Source organism: Phyllostomus hastatus, unplaced genomic scaffold (assembly GCF_019186645.2).
Source record: "Phyllostomus hastatus isolate PE091 unplaced genomic scaffold, TTU_PhHast_1.1 phas_contig_34, whole genome shotgun sequence".
Classification (NCBI taxonomy): domain Eukaryota; kingdom Metazoa; phylum Chordata; class Mammalia; order Chiroptera; family Phyllostomidae; genus Phyllostomus; species Phyllostomus hastatus.
This window is the reverse complement of record NW_025333857.1, coordinates 65,383,541-65,405,253: the sequence shown is the minus strand read 5'-3', so window position 1 is coordinate 65,405,253 and position 21,713 is coordinate 65,383,541.

The window sequence follows — 21,713 nt, the reverse complement described above, 5'->3', positions numbered from 1 at the left end:
TCTAAATTTCTAAGGAAAAGGCAAAATGGCAGCCCACTGACCTCTCATACCCTTCTCCCCCCACAGACAGTCACAAATGATAATCCGTGTTCTGCAGAATATACAACGTTTCACAAAGAACCTCCACAACAACTCGAGGAGGGAAGGCAGGCACTCTTGTCCTCCAGTACAGAGGAGAACCTGAGCCCAGAGGTCTTTGGTAATGACCTTAGGTCATGCAGTAAGTCCAAGGCAGAGGAAGGGCCAGATCCTCTAAACCTCCCCTAAGCCAGAGCTCTTTCAAACATGTCACAGGCTGGTGACTTTACCACTGAGATTAATGTTCAGATTGTCGTGCCTTGGTTGTGTGGGGTGGGGTGGCCCACGTCATGGCGTGGGGGCCTCAGAAGGTCACAAGTGGCTCTAGTCCATGTCACAAATATGGAGACGCCAGTGGGGCAGCCTCTGGATTGTGTAATCTTCCTAATAAGCCGTGGCTCTTGTCAAGGCACGTGGTCCGGACGCTTGTTACTGTGATAGGAAGATAATTGGCCCTGTTGCAGGAATGCACGCCGGCCCCCAGGCTCCCAGCAGACCGCAGGCAGGACAAAATGACACACTGCAGGGCGCTGCCAGCTACGCAGGCTCCAGGTCTCTCTGCTGTTTACAACCACAGTCGTCTCTCACCACCAGGCTCTAAAACCAGAGGCAGAAATAAGGGGTGTTTAGGAGCAGATGGATGGGGCATTGGAGATAGATTTTGGAACCAGGGTGGGTCCTCACTCCACTTCCCAAAGATTTTGCATCAAAGTGACTTGTACTCAAGAAGAGCCACAAAGGAGGATCATAGTCACGGACCTTAGGCATGCACATCTCCAGTCCCGTGGACAGTGTGGCCCACCTCAGGCCTTGGCCCTCCCCTGAACTTTGCATAAAATCCATGGAAGTAGCCTCAGGCCAGCCACTAAGTGGCATTCCTTTACTTTGGCTTAATTCCAGTGTTCATTTTCACCCCAGTTCCAGTAACTGGGTAGTTTTTCTGTTCCCTTGTGATCAAGCCCCTGCTTTGTAAATGTTTCTGCCACTTGACTCTAATCATCATTCATTCCATGAATATTTAATGAGCACTGTTTGTGTGATACTGTTCTAAATTCTGGGGATATAGAGGTGAAAAAGGTAGACGGTATCTTTATGGAGATTATACTCTATGGGGAGACAAGTAAGCAAAAACAAATGAAAGCATGCTGTAATATCAGGCAGTGGTAGCTATTATGAAGGCAAACAAAGCAAAAGCATCAAAGGTGGTAATCTAGATAGGGGTGCCCTCAGCGGGTGGGGGCGGGGAGGCTCTCTGAGAGTGTGGCATTGGAGCAGAGTGCTGTATGTGGGAGAACGAGTATTGTGGCCGTGTAGGAGAGTCAAGAGCAAAGGTATTGAGATGGGGACATATGGGGAATGTCAGGGAGTCATTAGAAGGCCAGCAAGTCTGCAGTGCAAGCTGGGCAGAGGAGAATGGTGGGAATGGAAGTCAGCTAGGGGGCCGGACCCAATTTCCTTTAGAACCTTGAAGGCCAAGGTAAGCCTGTTGGAGTTCTCAGTCCTGCCTATGTTCTGCCAAATTCCTCTGTTGTGGGTGGCATCTGCCTGAAGTCAAAGGTGCTCCCTCCAGGCTCTTGCCCACTGACCCAGAAGTAGGCTGATTCCAACCGTGAACTGCTTTCTCCAACGCCCGCCCCCCCAACACACACACACACACACACACACACACACACACACACACACACACACACACACACACACAAGCCAGGAGCGGCAGTGAGTGCTGAAGGACTGTTTTGTGCAGGCCTCAGCCTGTCAATTCCCGTTGTTGTGGTTGCACCAGCCCTTGTGGTTCTTGTGATTGCAAGATGCTCTCAGCAACAGCCGTCAGAAAACTTTGAAAGACAAACACCAAAGAAGGTTTATATTTGAAAAACAAATACCAAAAAACGTGGTGGCCTGTCTGGTGTGACACGGCGAGATCACAGGGAGAGCCAGAAAGAGAGAGACAGAGGTATGTGTGCGCGGGTCTGGGCTTCTGCCGTTCTTGGGGTTGAGGGTGAGGGACTAGGGTTTTGTGCACTTGCTCTGTATTAGTGAATTTAAAGCGTAAGATTGGGAATTTAAAGTGCATGAAGAGACAAAAACTAGCAGCCCTAATTGTCCATTATTGAATGCAAAGAAAATCTGTAAAACAAAGGAGGGGGCTTGGGGGAGGCAAGGCTGGCCTGCCTCTTCATCTAGTCCTGTGGTCGGCTACATGTTCACCGACATCGCCATCTTGAAGTGGCTGTCTGGGCAATCAAAGCTTAAGTTGGACACTTGCTTTCCAAAAACAATAGCCTGCTGTCAGGGCTTACACTACAAGGAGGGATAGGGAGCTGACAAGCCCCATGTTTCACTCCCGGATTTCTCCTCCCACCCCCATGCCCGGGCTGAATTCCACTTCAGCTGAAGGCTGTTACCCCTGCTGGCTTCTCTTTGTCCCCAGTGGGTCTGTGTTACTGGTACTGTTCCCTCTGATAATCTCCAGAAGTACTTGGGAAGCTGGTTTTGCTCTAGTAAAATGAGAGCACTTTGTAATGGAGACTGTAATCAGAAAGAAGTTTGAATAATTGATGAGTTTTCTTCATTATTGTTGGTGGGCAAAACTGGCCCCAACCAGCCTTACAGGCTCTTCCCCTGCCACCGCCTCTCTCCAGCCACATTTCAAGCCCACGGGTCTGCACAAGCCAGGAATGTGTATGCCCCACTCCCTCTCCACCTAATAAACAGTGACTCACAAGAGGGGCCTTTTTTGGGGAGCAGTCTCTTGACAAGTATGCAGTCTTCTCCTGGTGGGCTCTTTGACACCTTGTGTTTACATGCTCCGCCCACCCCATTTATGTGAGGCTCTAATCACAATCTCAAACCTGTTGTCCTCTAGGAGAGAGGGTCTACCCCAACAGCTGGGACAGGCAGTATTAAGTCAGAGAGGTTCAAAGCTTCCCTGCACAGTCACTCTGCCTGGGTTCAGATTCTGGTCCTGCCACTTACTAGCTCTGTGATTTGGGGTAAATTATTGAACTCTCTGTCTCCATCCATCTCTAACACTGGGATGGCAATAATGCTTACCTATTAGGTTGCTTTAAGGTGATAATCACTGTCAATTGATCTCCTTGCTTCTCCTTTTGTCCTTTTTGCATAGCAACCAGAGTGAGAAAAAAATTTTCAAAAGGCATGCTCTTCTCACACTTTCACATGCTTTCAACCTATTTCTCATTATGCAAGTTTCAGCTCCAAAGAGTGCTCAGAAGGGTTCTCCAGGGCCTTGACATTTAAAGTAGACCTTCCTCCTATCCAAGCCACTCTGTCCCATTACCCTTCAGAGTAGCGAACAGTGCTATTTACCAAATGTTTTCAGTTCTGCCTCCTCCTTTGGTCTGGATAGGATGACACTGGTTCCTTGTTGTTAGATGGGACCATGTGCCTACTTCTGGCCAATGAGTTGTGGGCAAAGATCACATTAGTTATTGTGAGCATTTGTTGCTAATTCAAGACCTTCTTAGAGGTCTCTCTTTCCTCTGGCATGGTAACTGACTGTACTCAAGAAGAGTCCCTACCTGATGATGAGAGGAGAACCCCTTATCCTCCAGACCCATGATGCAGCATAAGCAACAATAAATCTTAAGACACTAAATTTGCTTGCGGGGAGTGGTGTTTGTTACTGCAGCATAACCTAGCCTAATCAGGCTGATACATACACCTTTTGTATTATTTATCATTATCTATGAAAATGATTGTTAGTTATTCCTTGATGTCTACTCTCTCTTTATAGTAATTAAACTCTTAATTTTTTTTAATTTTTTTAGTTTTATTTTAATCATTGTTCAAGTACAGTTTTCTGCCTTTTACTCCCATTCCAGCCCAGCCACCCATCCCTCCCCAACTCCCTCCCATTACCCCCCTAGTTTTTGTCCATGTGTCCTTCATATTTTAAAACTCTTAATTTTTAATGACAGAATTGTCACACATAATAAAGACTACATTTTCCAAGCTTTCTGACAGGTGGGATCATCATGTGATAGCTCTGGCCAACGAGATATGAGCGGAAGTGAGATTTGCCACTTCTGAGCCTTAGTCTTAAGAGAAAGTTGTCCCTTTCCTTCCTACTGACTAGAAGGTGGGAATGATGATTCCTTCTTTAACTAAGTAGCAGGGGAAATGCCATAGAGATGACAGAGCAACAAGAAGGAAGGAACCAGTCCTTCTGATGCTGTGGAACCATCTTTGTATTCTTTATGTCTGGGCTGTTGTGTGGATAAAAATAAACTCTGTATCTTGTATAACCTAATGTTATTTGGGTCTGCTATGACAGCAATCAAGTCTATTTGCTCACCAATGTCATATTTCAAGTTATCTTGCTTATTTATTCAGTGGATTAGTGTCCATTCCTCAACACACACATGCGTGCACACACGCAGGTGAAGTGGGAAGAGCAGCTGTGGCTGTCTTACCCATCGCTATATCCACAGAACTTAGCACAGTGTCTGTCACACAGTGAGTGCTTGAAATGTTTGTTGAACAATGGAGTATAAATGATACATGGTAATCACCAAATAAATCATTATTAGCTGCCATTAGACATTGCTCTTCATGATATCTCTGAACAAACTTTTCTGCTCTCCATCAGAAAGATTGGATGACGTGACAATTTCCGAAGCTTCTGGTATTTCTTCTGCTGGTAAAAAGCATTTCTCCTCTTTCTTATTTACCCAATTTCTTCAAGAACGACTTCTGGATACCTGTCAGAGGCATATAGAATATTACAGCTAGAGGTCACATGGCATGACTCTCACTTTACACATGTGTAAACAAGCTCAGAGAGGGGAGTTAACTTGTATCTTTGGTCAGCTGGGGCTGTTGTAATAGGATACCATCAATTGGGCGGCTTATCAACCATAGAAATTTGATTCTCACAGTTCTGGAGGCTGGCAGTCTGAGACTCAGTGTCTGGTGAAGACCACCTCCTGGTTGTAGACTTCTGGCTTCTCCTTGCCCCCTCACATGATGGAAAGAGGGCAGGAGACTTCCCTGCAGTCTCTTTTTCTAAGGACACTAATCTCATTCCTCAGGGTTCTACTCCCATGATCTAAATTATCTCTCAAAGCCTCACCTTTCAATATCTTCACACTGGGGGGTTAGGGTCCCATCATTGGTTTTGGGAGGACAGAGGCATCCAGTCCATAACAATGAGCTACATGTCACAGTTAACTGGTGAGAGAAGGGCCTAGAATACAGGATCCTTGCCCTTCATCAGTGTGCTTGTTGCCACAAGACATTACAATTTGTCTTGGGGGAGTTAGTCTTTGATCAGACTTAAAGGATATAGGTAGACTGTCTTAATATTTCCTGTGTTAGGAACTTTATATAGGACTGGTCCCCATTTGGAACCCAAGAAGGTTAAGGCCGGAGGGGCACTTAGAGGCAAGTTGGGTAATTGCTTAGTTTTCCACATGAGAACACTGAGGCCCAGAAAGGTGAATGAACTTCCCTGATCACACTTCATCCATTTAGAAAACATGGGAGGAACTTTGAATATTTTCTAAGGAAATGCTGTCCAAAGTGGGAGTTGGTAGTTTTGGAAGATAAAGAGTTCCATGCTCCTGGAGGTAGTTCAACAGAGACTGGAAGCCAGATAATCAGGGATTGTGGGTAAGAAGCTCATGGTTCATGTGAGTTTCAATAAGATCTGCCAACACTGAGAATAGATATAATGCAGCACAGTAAATGCAACGTGCAAAAAAATCTAATACAATAAAATCAATTAGGTGGTTTGGATCTCCTTTCTTTTTCAATGTTTTCTTCTTTAAGTTCAGGAGAAGTGAAGGAGAAACAAGAAAATTAATGCCTGGCATAGAGCAGGTGCCCAATAAAGGCCCTTGATTTCAGTGATCGGATCCCATTCAACTTTTCCTCTTTCTCTAAATCCCATTGACTCCTTACAGTTATAGGCAGTTAAGGGTTTCGAGTGATCTCCAGCATCATCTGGTCTAGCAGTTCCCAGAAAATTTTATAAACAAAGTCCTTTGTTTTAAAAAAGGCTTGTCTAATCAAATGCAATGCAAATTACCATGTTAATGGTTCTGAGCTGTCCCATGGTAAAAAAACAAACAAACAAACCTTGTTAAACTTCTCAACCCCATATTTCTCTAATAGTTCTGCAACAATTCTCATTCTCAAATATACAATGTTTATCATGGAATCCTTTAAAAATGTGTTTCGCAAACCACGAATATGTCAGCAAACACTTTGGAAATGGCAGTCTAGCCCAAACCCCTCATTTTATGAGTGGAAATATACAAACTCAGAGAAGGGAACCTTGTCAGAGTTGGGACGTGAACCCAGGTAGTCTAATCCTAAATCCTCTGCACGCACAGTGCCTCTCTGTGAGTGAGACATCACATTCCTAAAACAGTTCTGAATGGTCAATGTTTCATTTTAACAGCTCATCTGCCAATGGATTGTGTCACAGAAATATGTGACCAAGACGATGTGTTGTGAAATGAATGGATTTACAAACCAGGGGACCAGCCCTCTGCCCTGCTCATTAGGAACAATTTGCATGCGGAACATCAGTGTGACAGGCCCAGTGAGAGATTTGTTCAGCTCATTTAGAGTAATGGAGACAAGGAATTAATCACTTGAACACTGACGCGTCTTATTTTGGAGGCCCCCGTGTGCATGCCTACCTGGCTGAACCGGGCCTGGCGGTATCCTGTCTCTGATCGTGATGCCCTGCCCCTGCTCTCACCTGATAGCTCTGGGGTCTGGTCTGAGGCTTGCATCCACAGAGCGTGGACCAACCACACGGACTACAGGAGTAACTCCCAAGTCCGTTACATTTGTCTTCAGTTCTGCCAGAGTCCCCTTCCTGATTTTTCATACACACTAGGTTTAGAGTCTGAGTTGGCCTCCAGGCCAGGTTGCCACCAACTCACAGGGGAACCCTACCTGTATCTGCTCCCATCCTTAACTTCCCTCCACGCCTGTAAGAACAGTCCCGCCTCCTGCAAATAGCCACTCCCCCTGCCTCTGCTCAGCACCCCCATGTCCACCCCATGCCTCCCACCCGTGCACCATGACTTTTTGCTGCAGACTGGCTTTGTAGAGAGGACAGTAGACTGCTCTTGTGATATAAAAACACAAGTTTGGGTTTCTAGTGCTGACTTACCTCCATGGCCTAGAGACCTCAGTCCTTCCAGATATTAAATGAAGCACTTGGGCCAGACACGCCAATAAGGTCCATTCCTTCTACCTTATTCTATGATCCACTCCCATAGACCAAGGTATAGAGGTGGCTGAATCAAATGCTTTCACAGACAATCTGTATTTTTATGGAGTAAAGGGCAAAGCTTATCTCCAAAGGATGGCCACAACACGATGCAAGTCAGGCACTGTGGCGCCCTGTGGCTAGTCCTCATGAACAAGTCCCCGGCTTGGTTTCGGGAGCCCAGATTTCAAATCCAGGTCTGCCGGTTGTCAGTTGTAGAACCCGGAGCTGCTCTCTTGTGCTCTAGAACCTCAGGTTCCTCCTGGGAAACACAGGGGTAATTAAACCGACCTCACGGAGCTGCAGGTAGGAGAAAATGAGACCATGGTCGCAAGAGCCAGCCATGAGTTTCCAACTGCTCTGCAGGCAGGCGGGGCTTCTTCCCAGTCGCTGTGAGCCAGCAGGCAAAGGAATCTTTTCAGGCATCTCCTGAAAAGTGGGTGTGGGTCCTACTATCTTTCCAGGCAGAAGCCTGCTGTAGGGCTTTGGGAACAAAGGGTGACACAAGAAGCCCGGGCACTTTGAAGCAAGAAATTGTTCAGCCTGCAGTGCAGAGCACAGTTTTTTTATCCAGAGATGGCAAAACTGGCCCTGGAGTAACTTGATACTGCCGGCTGGTGTCTCACAAATGATTTATTAGCTGAGGCTGCTCTGAGCTCAGAAGTTTGCTTACTGCCCAGGGCCCCTCTCTCCAGAAGAGTCTCGGCCTCCTCGGGGAATGGCTGTCTGGAGATGGATATGAAACCTCTCTCTGTCCCATGACACTTTCCTGCAGCTCCTTTTTTTGGTCTGTGTCCCCGGACTGTGCTAGTCTCCACCCACGGATTGGTTAGAGGCAGGACTTCCTGGTAAGGGGCATGAATTAGATTGTGTCTTCTCAAGAAATGTTTTTCTTGTGTGTGTAAGGAAGAAGGACCTCAAATACAACTAGTTTAAAATCCAAACTCTGCCACTTACCATTTATATAAACTTGGGAAGACTGTTTACTTGTTTGAGCCTCTATTTCCTCTCTTGTAAAAGGGATGTATTAATGTTTCTGTGATAGTATCGAAAGATAAAATGCAGGTCAAGACTTTAGCTCTATGTGTGACACATTGTAGCAGTTTACCAGGTGTCAGTGATTTTTCTTCCTTTAAGAGAGGGCAAAAGGTCGCCCAGGCTGTGCGATTTCAAAAGTAGTGACTGCATCAGATATTACTCATTTTTGTTGCTTTATCGGTCACCTATTGCGGCGTAACAAGCAACCACAAATCTCAGAGGCCATGCGGTGAGCCCAGGGAGTTCTGCTGGTCTTAGCCGGGCTCTACCAGATGATTCCACGTGATTCTCCTCCTCCATGGACCCACAGGTGAGCCAGACGTGTTCTTCTATGGAGATGGTGGAGGTGCAAGAGAGCAAACAGCAACGTGAGATGACTTTGAAGCCTCGGTTCAGAACTACGCCCTGTCATTCCCACCCCTGTTTCATGGTCTAAAGCAATTCATGTAGTTCAGCCAAAATTTAAGGGGTGGTAGAATGGACTCTGCCTTCCGTGGAAGGAAGTGAAGTTCACTTGAAAGGGTTATGAATACAGCAAGGGGTAAACAACTGGGGCCATTAGGAAGACTACCACAGGTGCTATGCGCCTGTATGTGGAAGGGAACACACCATAAAAGATGAAAAAGGAGAGTCCCTCACTTGCTAAGCAGGAGGAAGAAAAATATTTCCTCCCCCTGCTTCCAGCAGCTGAAACATGAATAAGAGATTAAGTAAACCAACCACATATTCCAGCCCAGAATATTGATATTTTTATTTTTAAAAATTACTTGATTCAGGATGATTTCTCCACAATGTAGTTGTAATTCCAGTCTGGTCCTGGGCAGAGGTTTGTGCAGCTTCCACTAACTCCTCCGCCATCTTGCATCCCTCTAAACATTACTTTAAATTCATCTTTTCATTAGGTAAGGTAGACACATGGCACAAAATTCAAAGGGTCTACACAGCCATGTACAGAAAAAGGAGTGTCTCCTTTCCCCACCTCCTAGTCAGTTCTCTTACCCGCTGGAAACTACTACAACTGTGACAGTTTGCAGGCTTCTGGGGAAAGTATGCAGATACGTGCATCATTGTACACATACTTTTTTGCTTTACATAAAGGATACACACACCATTCTGTACCTCAGGTTTTCACTTAGCAATATGCCTTGTGGATCTTGCCAAGGTGTGAGCTACCACTTTTTTTTTGAACCACTGCCAATTCCCTTAACAAGGAGGACTTTGAACCTCAGAGGGGTAACCCAAAGGTCCAGGGTTGGCTAGAAATCATTTGTGAGGTTTCAGTGTGGTTGGGCGTTCAGTGCCTGGACATGAACCGAAGGGAATGGGGGTGGGGGACAGGGCATTTGAAGCAGGTCATTCCAATGCCAGAAGCTGAGCTGTGCTCTCTCTCTTGGGTCCTGCCTGAGCGTGGCTCCGCAGCATTCACATCAGGGCTGTAAGCTACCCATGGCCTTCTTGTACATCTCTTCTCTGCTGAAGTTTAAACAGTTTTTTTTAATCTATAATCAAGAACCCTAATGAATACAGAAAACTACTGGGAGTAAGAGCAGGCAACAGCTGTCACCGGGAGGTCTGGGATTGGTAGGACCAACGTAAGGCTGCAAAAATCTGCTGATGCTGAGTGATGGGGATCTCCGAAGTGTGAGGATTAGAAGAGCCAATGAGCGGGCAGGCACTAGCGTGGTGTCCACGCAGTTGTGTACCACACATTCCCGGAGTTCTGACATGTGTCTGTCATTGTTCTACATGCTGCAGATCTCATGCAAGGAAAACGGACAAGGTGCCTGGCCTCCCGGAACTCATATTCCAGGGAGGCCGAGAAACAATCAAGCAAACCAATTTATGGCATAATGTCAGAGCATGATAAACCGTATGAAGAGGTGATAGAGGATGGAAGTGGGGCTGGTTTAGCGACAGGGAAGAACGGATCTTTGGAGGAGAGGCCATCGGGCTTGGCAAGGACAAGAGTCTGCTCTGTTAGTTCTTTTTCTACCCTCAGGCCAACTGCACGGACAAGACAGAGCCAGCAGTCATCTGGCCCTTGGAATTCAAGAAGTATCTCTCTATGTATTCCCTACAAGATTGTTAAGTGTTCGACTCCCCACTGTTGTTGAATATTTCCAGTGAAGACACTGCAGGTTGCAGTACTGTCTACCCCAGGTGGGAGCATTAGTTGACAGTGACCACTTACTAGCACTGTGTCGTGAACTGGTAAACAAAGGAGCTCGAAGGAGACAGGAGACGATGGGGGAGAGTCAGGCTTCGCATGAAAACCTCAGGGACTCCGTGTAGCTTACAGAGTCACACTCACACAGTGTGGCAGGCACTGGGGTGCTCCACAGTCAGACTATGATTGGGCCCCTCAGGGCTCATTCTCATTACTTCCCTTGGTAGATTCCACCCCATAATGGTGATAGGTTAGAATATTTTCCAGCAAACAACCATTCCCCTCCCTTTCCCCCTGGGGAAATAATTTCCTGCTCCACTTCAGGATTGGCTGTGTGCTTTGCTGTGGACGTAGAAGGTGAGGAGGGATGGATGTGAAACAATCAGAGGGTTTAGGTGTGCACGTGCCATTTGGTTTCCTCTCTTGAGCTTCTGTGAATCACTGTGAGAAGAACAGTCCCAAGGAGCTGCTAATTTAGGGAGCTCGTAGGCACATGCAGATGAGACAACCACCGGATAGCATCTGGAATATGATTACAAAAAATATAAAAGCTTGTTGTTACAAGTTTCCAGTTTTGGGTGGTTTGTTATGCAGCTTGTTTGTAGCAGTAGCTAGCTAGTACAATAATAATCAACTGAACAATTCACTGCTACCCCTATAGGCCTAATATATGGTATGTAGGTCTTATACGTGGAATTCCTGCTCGTAGTGCCCCGTCCACCTGAGATAGCCTCTCTCCCTCTAATTATCATCTCTGCCTGTCTGAAGCATGTTGCTAAGAAGATATGAACTGAAGACAACAAAGCCTGGGCTTTAAATCCTTGTCCATCACTTACTAGCTTTGGGGAATCACCAGCTTCTCTATACTTCAGTTTTCTCAAGTGTGAAGTGAGATTGAGAATACTTAATTTGATAGACTGTTGCAAGGATTCAGAATATTATATGCATAAAGCTTGGCATTTACTACGTGCTCAGTAAATGTTTTCGATTTGTATTAGATATATTTTTAGATAACTTCACAACAATCTATTGAGACACAATCTATTGAGTTGTGTTATTATCGCCACTTCACAGATGAGGCAGCTAAGTTTTGGAGCAGTTATTTGACTTTTCTTACAATTATTAAGTGGCAAGAGGAGGATGCTTGCCAGGCTGCTGGATCTAGAATCTGTACCTTTGGCCGTTGTATTATGTTGCTTGATGCTTGCTGAGATTTCTTTCAGTTTCCCTGCTATGTTTTCTTGGTCAGACATATAAGTGTCAGAGATCTAAACAGCAGATATTTCATTCTAGTCCAGTGTCTTCCAAAGTGTGAAACAAGCACTGTTGCTGGTCCAAGAGGTGATTTAGATGAAGCAGCACACAGAAAATGCTGAATCATATTGTGAAGAAGTTATTTCCTGTTCAATTATCTTTAAATGTCAAGGGAAAAAAATCTTAGTTGGGTGCTAACATCTTTAACACCTCTAACACTTGCTAATCTCCCCACTTCCACCCCTTATTTACAACAAAGTAAGAGCAGGCTGTAGGCACAGAGCCTCTGATTAGTAGCAATATCCTGTTAGAATTTAATTAACAGTGATATGTTTTCATTATTATTAATTATTATTGTTGTTTTTGCTGTGATTTTTTTTTCAACGTCTACTATTTAAAACATGTACTCGTGGCTTTTCATTTTCTGTGGTAATTTAAAGTCCCTCTATAACATGCATTTATTCAACTAAAAATATTGATTTAAGAAAAGCAAGTTAAATAAAATAATAGTCTAAATGGTCTCTGAATAGCAGAGATCATGAAGATGGTAGTTAAATGACAGTAGCTCAGGAAATTCCCTTTATAAAGAGTCTCTCATTTTCCTTTTGTCTATATGTTTGGAAGCCTTTCTCTCTCTCTCCACCTTGACCCTGTATTTCAGTCTCCGTAATAGAAGTTCAAACAACTTACAATGCTTAACCAATACAGTTCTAAACATTTGAAATGCAAACATTAAGCTTGTTGGTTTGAGATAATGTAGACCAGTAAAAAACACACCAAATGAGACAGCAGGAGCCCTGGTGTATGCCCCACTGCTGAGCGGTGTGACCGTGGCCAAACAGTCCAGCTCTCTGAGCCCCAGTGACCCCGTTTATAAAAGAAGGAGTTTTAACTAGATGATCTCTAAGGTCCTTTCCAATTCAACACTGTCTGACTATTTTCAATATTATTTTTGTTAAAAGAATCACTTTACTATTGAGAATTTCAAATGTTTTTATTATAAGCCCCCCAAATCAAGGGCAGCACATATTTGCAATAAAAAGTTCATTAGCATATTTTGATAGTTTTTGATCATTTTTGCATGTATTAAAATGAAACATTTGGTAAAAATTAAACATTATATGCAAATTAGTGCAACAAGCCTACTTCTGGAATAATAATTCATTATCTCCTTTATAATATATGTAAAGGGCTTCTTTTTTTTTCTCTACCACACCGTAGCTATTAAGTCAGCATGTTGGAAGTTTACCAAGAAAGTATAACAGAAAATCTAATCTTTCATTTGCATAAATCCCAGAATTCCACCTGTTAAAAATTGTGCACAATTAATAGGTGACAAGATTGTCACTGGATGTTCATTTATAAAGTTGTCACTGGAACCTAATGAACATTTAGGACATCTTTCAGGAAGTGTTGTACTTTTTTTTTTTGCCAGAAAGAGGAAGTGGGTTTGTGCCACAGCAAAAAGGTTTTACACTAGAAACGTACCACTAGTAGAGGGGTTGAATTTTTCTCTTGTGTGTTTTCCCTTCTTTGATTTTTTAAATTCAGAATTATATAATTAGTATATTTAGCTGGAAGTGAATTTGAGGACACTCTGCTTCGATGCCTTGTGATTATAGGTGAAGAAATTTTGACCCAGAGATTCTAGGGCTTGCCAATGGCTCCATAGCTAGTGGTGGTGCTGGGACTAGAATTCACGTCTCATGACTTCTTGTTCAGTGTATTTATGTATCTCTACAAGTGCTGGTATGTAAGATACAAACACAGAGACTATTAATGTATGTGAAAACATAACAACAATGATGTATGTAGATTTATCTCCAAGGTCAATTCTGGAGAATGATGAAGTTGGTCAAGTTTCTCATCAATATCACGTTTTCTACTTCTTCCCTGAGTTCTTTCTGGCCACCCAGCCAAATGATCATCTTTTCCCCACACTGCCAGAACCTACAGCCCTAGCCACTTCCAACTGGAGATTAATTTGTGCTTCACTGTGACATTGTTGGCTTGAACTTTTAGCTCAGGTAGATCTCGTCTATTGCAGTAGATTGTACATTCCCCAAGGAGAAAGACTTTTCTCTCCTCAGGTTTCTGTGCTTCATGGCACCTAGTCCACGACCAGGATGTAGAATGACCAAATGCAAAGAAACTTAAAAATAAAATGGCCCAACCTGCTGCTTTTACTGAAATTGGTGGTTTGTCTAAGATTGTATAGCTAGTTGGAGATGGGGTTCTAATAAAATATACACAGCCTTCTGGTGTTAATTGTATGAAACAAGGAGTTCATACTAGAGATGGGTGTGTTGCACATTTGTGACTTTAAGATAATTTAAAAAGTATGCAACTCTATTTCATTAAAATAAACCTTAACATCAAGTTGACAGATTATGTATATATTCAACTGTGACCACATAGATAATGATATATTAGAAAATAGACTAGATAGTTCATGGCCACAATTCCCCAAGCAATGTAAATGAGGAGTAACTGGGACCACTCACCAAGGCTGAGTCTCCAGGTGGTCTAGAGTATAGGCTCTGGGAGTAGTGAAGAACTTCTAGACCTGACACCACATGAAGACAGGTGAACAACAACACCCACCACCTCTCCTAACTTTTCTGGACCACACAGAGGAGCAGGCTAGTCCTCAAAGGTGTACAGTAGGATGTGACAAGTTGTAAGCGGGTTATAAGCATTGGATCAGAACACCCTGGGTTTGACTCCTTGCTCCTTTCTACTAGCTGTCCAACTCTAGACAAATTAATTGGTTTTTATAAGCTTTATATAACTTGTAAAATGGATCTAATTATATCTACTTCACAGAATTATCACTAACATTAAATTAAAGGTGAAGGCTTAGTGAAGTATTGTAGACAAGCAGTTTTCATATGGTAAGTGATCAATAAATGTAGCTACTAGTAATAGCATTCATAATTGTAGTATCTAACCAATGTACTAGAAAAAGAAGACTCTTATGACATCTTATAACAGTAATTATGAGCTTCCTTACACTAGAACCATATTAATAGTCTTATCCTCCCTGGACTTTAAGTTCCTTGAGGGGAAGTGCATCTTAATCACATTACGGATATGAGGCTCGGAGGGAGTGAAAGTCCAGATTCCAACCAGTATTCCCAAGAAATCCTAAAATTTGCATAATACAAACTGATGTGGATATTTTTCCATATTTTTAAGTCAAAAAAGTTTATTGCTCCTTTACTTACTAAATCGTTGTGACCAGTTCCTTCCCAGTGAGTGTGATATTCAGGGCCCTTTGTACATGAGCCCAATCTACCCCTCCAGTCTCATTTCAATCCGGCCTTCAGCATGGTAAATATAGTTCAGACCCTCTGTTTTTTCACCCTTTCCTGAAAATGCTCTATTATTCTGGTTTTGTTTTGTTTTTTTTTTTTATGCTGTCCTAGTTACCCTTTCCTCTGCCTAAAGAAATAGAGCTTCACATTCAGAAGTCAGCAGGGAGGCTTTCCCCAACTGCATCGGGAAGATGGGGATGATAACAAAGGTCACCATTTTTTGAGGCCTTCTCCACGCCACACACCTTGCTCTGAGGAGTCACGCCACATTCTGGGATTCCATTATGACTGCTGTCTTGTTGGTTGTGTCTCCTGTAAATCTCCATCTGCCCATCGTCCTCCCGACTTGACATGACTACTTGAGGGCAGAGACCCTGATTCACCTGCGTGTGCATCCCTAGTTCTCATCTTCGTGTCAGTTCTCAGTCACTCTGTTGCATCGATGGATGGCAAGGGTTCGGGTTGTAATTAGTATTTGTTGAATGAAAATACTACAGAGAAAATTCAGATATCAGATTGGAGATTGGGCTCCTGACTCTAAGTTTCCTTTCAACTGTAAGACTTGATGATCTAGCTACCCCCCGCCATGTTCAAGCAAAGCCCCTCATGCTGGAAATTGAGAATAAAAATAAAAAGCAGAGACACTGAGATCTCATGCACACTTGAGTTCCCAGACACCCTCATCCCACAAAGGCCCAGACATTGATTCACGTGCAGTCGCACATCTGGAGCTGTTCTTTCCCCAGCCTTGGCAGAATCCCTGTGGCTTTTCAGCAGACCGTGCTTGAGGGTATCTATAAATAATCACCCAAATGCAATGCCACCCAGCCCGCTGGGTTAAATATAGACATTGGATTAGCTCCAGGGAGGAGGGGACAAGTGATTCCCAACTCAAAGAAGTTGTTATGAATTCCATTTGCTGCGTGAATATGTACAGTGGATGTTTCCTTCCATAAGGACACCAAAATAGCAATTAACTCAAGGCTAATGTTATAGCTGCTACCGTCTCCCCTGCTTAACTGCTCCCCATCTGGATCCCAACGCAGATGCCGATGTGTCTAAATGTGTGTGTCCAATGACAGCTCTCTCCACACCTGTTCTAAGTATACCTGTCCTGCCCCCACTTCCTGCCTCTGCTTCCCTTTGGTGGGGAAGGCGTTCTATGAGTTACAACACACCATGTTTCAGTTGTATACCTTGGATTCAGTAAGATACTGGAAAGGACTGACCTTTGACTTTCATCAGAACTGGGCTGAGTCCTTGCTTCACAAATTACTAGCCATGTGGTCTTGGGAAAGTTATTTAACCTCTGTGATTCTCACCAGTTTCTGTATTTATAAAATGAAGGTAATCTTGTTTAGTAAGGAAGCACTGTTTATCTGCACTTGGAAGATTTCACAAGATGTTCTGTGTAAGTTGTCTGGCCCACCAGTAGACTCTGGGTAAAAGAACTCATTCTCTCACCTCATAATCTCATTTCAAATTCCTCTGGAGTTGAAATGGTCATGAGTGATTATATGGTCCACTGTTTGCATTTTGTAGATGAGGAAACTGAGGGTTAGATTGGCCAATAATGTGTTTCAGAGGTGTCAGAAGGAGTTAGAGATTGAGCTTTGACCAGAATTCATGTGTACTGCCCTTAGAACCAGAGTTCTTCCCATCATCATTCATTTATTCATTCATTTATTCATGCTGCGCATGCATGTTTTAATGCTTGTCAAGCACCTATTAAGAAGAAGATAGTGAAGGTATGAAAATTTATGGGAAATGCAACCCTGACTAACCACCATTAAAGGTGCTCCCAAGTTGCCACATAAAAGCTAATATTAGCTAACTTTTTTTAGTTCTCTTTATATTCCAATAAGTGCTGGAGATTGTTTTAAGCCCTTTACATACTCAGTTCCTTTTACTCTCCCCAAACCATGAGATGTATAGATACTCTTGTCTTTCCAACTTTACCTATGAGATGAAACTGAAGCATAGGGAAGTTAGACTTTTTGCACAAGTTTATACAACTAATAAGTGGTTGTTACAGGATTTGACCCCAAGCAGCATTAATCCCAAGTTCATGCTCTTAACCACCAAATTATAACATCTCTTGATTCAGACCAGTGATTTCAGAATGACAATCCAAGAAAGCATGGGAACTACAGAAGTTTAGCACTCGGCCACTCCAAAGAGTTCCACATCCAGTGAGAGTTAGGGAAGTCTTTCTGGAAGGGCTAATTTGGAGAGTGACATTGTCCATCTGATAATGATATATGATATCATTAATCCCATAGGTGAAAATCTGATGAATTACATGTGACCAGGCATAAGCCTCCAAGTGAGTTACAGGAACACTAAGCAGAGGAGACCAACCTTAGGTCTGGTAGCACTTCACAATTTGTAAAGCACTTACACACACACATATTATCTGCTTGAACTACCTGTACCACCTTTGTGATGAGGGCAGGGTGTGGATTATAATCTCAGTTTTACAAATGAGAAAGTCTAGACTCGGAGATGGTAGCTTTGACCAAAGTTGCTAATAAGCAAAATTATAGAAGAACTGGAATAAGATATCATTCTCCTAGTTTTTAGGGCACTTCTTTACTTTACCTTGCTTTCCCCCCAATTTCTTACGGTTATTTAGCTTAAAAATGAAGAAAAACTCAGTAACTTAGAGAAAGGGATAATTAGCCTACCCATCACACTGTCTCCCCAAACATCAGGTGTTGTAATAGGTTTTGGTGTGGTTCTTAATTTCAGACAGATCTCAATGAAATCCTCAAACGAGAACCTTGCACGATAGATAGTCTGCATTGCTGGCTAAAGTGAGAGGACTTTGTTGCCAGCCGAGTGAAGCTATAGGCAATGACAGACCCTTATTCTTGCCCTGGGAGAAAGATTTACCAACCCTGTAGTGGGTGTGAGCAAAAAGAAGACATAGATAAGCTCGTTGCTTTTTAAAGAAAACGTGCTTTGGATCATACAGAGGTCCTGCTCTATATGACAAGGAGGTGATAACATTATCTGTTGGAAGCTTTTTAAAAGATAGCCATAACACTCTGATCGCCTAACACATAAACCCCAGTGGCCTCTGGCAGCATATCGTTCTGAAGGCACCTTTCTGATTGGATGAGTCAGCAATGAAACATATCTCTAATGTTGGGCAATGTGAACAGGGCTAGATTGCATTATCATCAAATGGTTCTCATCAGCTTCTGGGTCACTTATCCCTTTGAGAATGTGGTGTAAAACTAAGGGTCTTCTCTTTTTAAAAGCATTCAGAAACACATACATGTACAAATTCAATACATTTTCAAGGAGCCCATAGACCACCCTGAGGCTTAAACATAGATACTCTAGTGACCCATAGACAAAAACGTTAAAATCTCACTTTTTCACTTGCTTAGTTACACTTATGAGGCATTAGACTATAATTTTCCATGAACAGAAACTATGTGTTATTGATTATTATACCTTCAGTGAATTAGGAACATAGTAGGTATTCAAAACCTTTGGTTGAATTGAACTGATCTGTAATATAGTTAAGTATTAGGTAGCTAATGCATCATAACAAACTACCTAAAAATATAATGGCTTAAAACAATAACAATTTATTTAGCTCATGATTCTACATATTATTAATTTGTACTGGACTCCACTGGGTAGCTCCTTTGGTTTCAGCTAGGTTCCACCATGTGTCTTTGGTCATTTATGAGTCACCTACAAGTTGTGTTTGCTAACATATTTGCCTGGGACTACTCGGTTGACTCATCTATGGTCCACATGGTCAGTGACATGCACTAGTTCACATGAAGGAGACAAGGAAAAACATCCCTTCAGGCTCGTGGTAACTTGGCTAGTTTCTGACACCAAGGATACTCTCTGTCTCCCCCAGATCCATTTTGCACTATCCTTTCAGGAGAAAAAAAATGCTAGTTGACCTCTGTTAAGTCCCCCATGTTTCATACTGTCTTCCCTTTGCCCTCAGCTAGAACAGAGCAGAATCATTGATTCAGAGAAATATATTAATGACTCAGACCTTTAGCACTGTACTTTGCTATCAGGGGGCTACATCACATATGGATGGCATGGAGGTTGGGAGTGGCATGGTCACTGGGACAAAAGGAAGCTAGGGATTTCAGAAGGACAGGGGAAAAGAGTGGAAGATCAGGGAACATCAAGCTAGCCAGCTGCAGTCCTTTAGGCTGTAACTCCAATTATATGTAAAGCCAACTTTCTCACATTTCTGGGGAAGAAAACAGCCTAGAATTCCTGAACACCAGGAGGATAAAGTCTGAAAACATTGATACTTGGAGTAATATTTACTATTAATGTGGGGCATGTGTACTGCAGAGAGAGAATATACAGAAATACTTCTTCCCACACCCCTGCTCCTGGCCAGCATAGGAGATCCCTCCTAGAAGCCCCATGGCCTTTGTGTAAGTCCCTCCTCCATACCATGGTTGCCTATTTTCACAGAATGTTAAGTTCTATGAGGGCAGAGACCTCATCTGTACCACCATCATTCTGATGCGCCTGACGTAATTGTTAATCCAGTTTATTTACAACTCCATTTTATGGGTAATATAAAAATTTGAGGAGAGAACAAAAGTGACAGGTCTAAGGTGTAGTATTTAGACCTGTTTCCCTATTATTCCACAGTAACCCAAAGACTTACCCCATTTCTAAAAGTGCATGTTTTCTGATTTAACTTCAAGGCCAGATGTTTTCAGGAGGGGTCAGGTTGCTTATGACAGTTCTATCAGAATGCAGGCAATTTTAGTGTAGGTGGGAAAACAATGCTAATAATAATAATAGTCATTAGAAAAGAGATGTGTTGTTCTTTTCCTGGATTTGGTTTAAGAGTTTTCCAGTTAGCTTCCTGTATCTGCACAGTTCACCTTTTCTGAGCTTTTCTCTTTGGGCTCTCTCCCCCTAGGCCCTCAGCCCTCATTTCTGCCCTTGGAGTCTTGCAGGAATAGCTGGAATCCAGCCTCCTGCCTAGCTCCTGAGTACGGGATAATTGCAATATAATTAATGAATTAAAAAGAATGAAATGTTTTAAGTGCTTTCAATATTCCCTTTCCTATAATTATCTACAGGAAACATGTTCATTAACAGTCTTGTGCTGACAGCCCCCAGGCTCTGGATAAGCCAGCTCAGCTTCTAATAACAAAATGAATTGATGACCTCTCTAGCTCACACCTCCAAATTCAGTGGGAAGAGGAGAGGCCAAAGCAGGACCATCATTTGGAAAATTGTTGAGCAGATCAGACTCCCTCCTTCATCTTGAGTCTCAGGGGACCTTGACTGGTCTCATATGCCAGAGACCTTCCCTCTGCCTGTCTCCCCCTGACCTGTCTTACACTGTCCCTCGAGAAAACACCATGTTAGGTGGCTCCTGTTAAGTCTCCCATGGCTCGTATTGTCTTCCCTTTGCTTTCAGCTAGGAAAGAGCAGACTCCTTAATTCACAGAAATATATTAATGACTCAGATCTTTTACTGCTGTGCCTTGCAGTGAGGGGTCACATCATCTACGCTGGGAAGCCAGAGGGTGCTCAGAGCCACAGGGTATACTTGGCATAGATGCCTGGGCCTTAATCTTATTTGACCACTGGAAGAAAATAGTTGTATTAAGTGAAAAATTGGTGTCTTATGGAATAGAATTCAAAATGCTCATGGATTTTAAAAGAAGAAGCATTATTTCCTTAAAAAAATTGTGCTTATGGGGATTGTCTTCAGACTGGGTCCCTAATTGCCCCAGGGCCATCAAATCGCTGACCATATCACTAGAGATATTTGTTGTTAAGTATGGTCTAATGAGATACCCCTACTATGAGCACTTAGTGGCAACCCAGGGCAACTAATCTCAGACCTTGGAATTTTTCATCAATATGACACACTATGAGAGGGACATTTTGGGGTAGGAACCCATCCCAGAGCCACATGGGTTTATTTATGTATGAGTTTCCAATATGTGCGAGGTGCCGAGCCAGTTCCAGTGTGGAGTATGTTGATGAATGGCACAGGGACTATGCATTCAAAGAGTTTATAGACGAGTGGGGGAGATAAGATTTCTACCTATAAATAACCGTAATAGAGACAGGGCTACAAACTGTGAGAGAGGAGCAATAAAAGTGCTCTGGATATCCAGAGGAGGTGGACATTCTCTCCAGTTGAGGGGACCTGAGGACATGTCATGAAGGAGGAGGATTTTCATCTGTAACTTGAAGGGTGTGTAATGTTTGGATGAGGAAAGATGCGGGGAGGTGGTTGTCTCAGTGTCAGGGAACAATTCTTAGCAGAGCTGCAGAGACTGAATCAGGGAACAAGGTTCTGGCCGGGATGGGCCATGATGGGACAGTTGAAACTAAATGTTTAATCAAGTTGTAGCTGCAAGAAAGGAGTCTGTGCAGACATTCACATGGCATACACAGTGGTTGAATAAAGAGCAGGATTTTGGCTTATGAGCGAGAAGAATCTTTGTGTTTCAGGAGAGTCAGCAGGGGCATGGTCTGGGTGTGTGGAGGAAGAACGGAGGTGTGAGTTCAGGTTTGGAGGTTGGTAAAGAGTTCATGCAGGCAGTAGAGAAGGATTGATCATACGACACCAGAT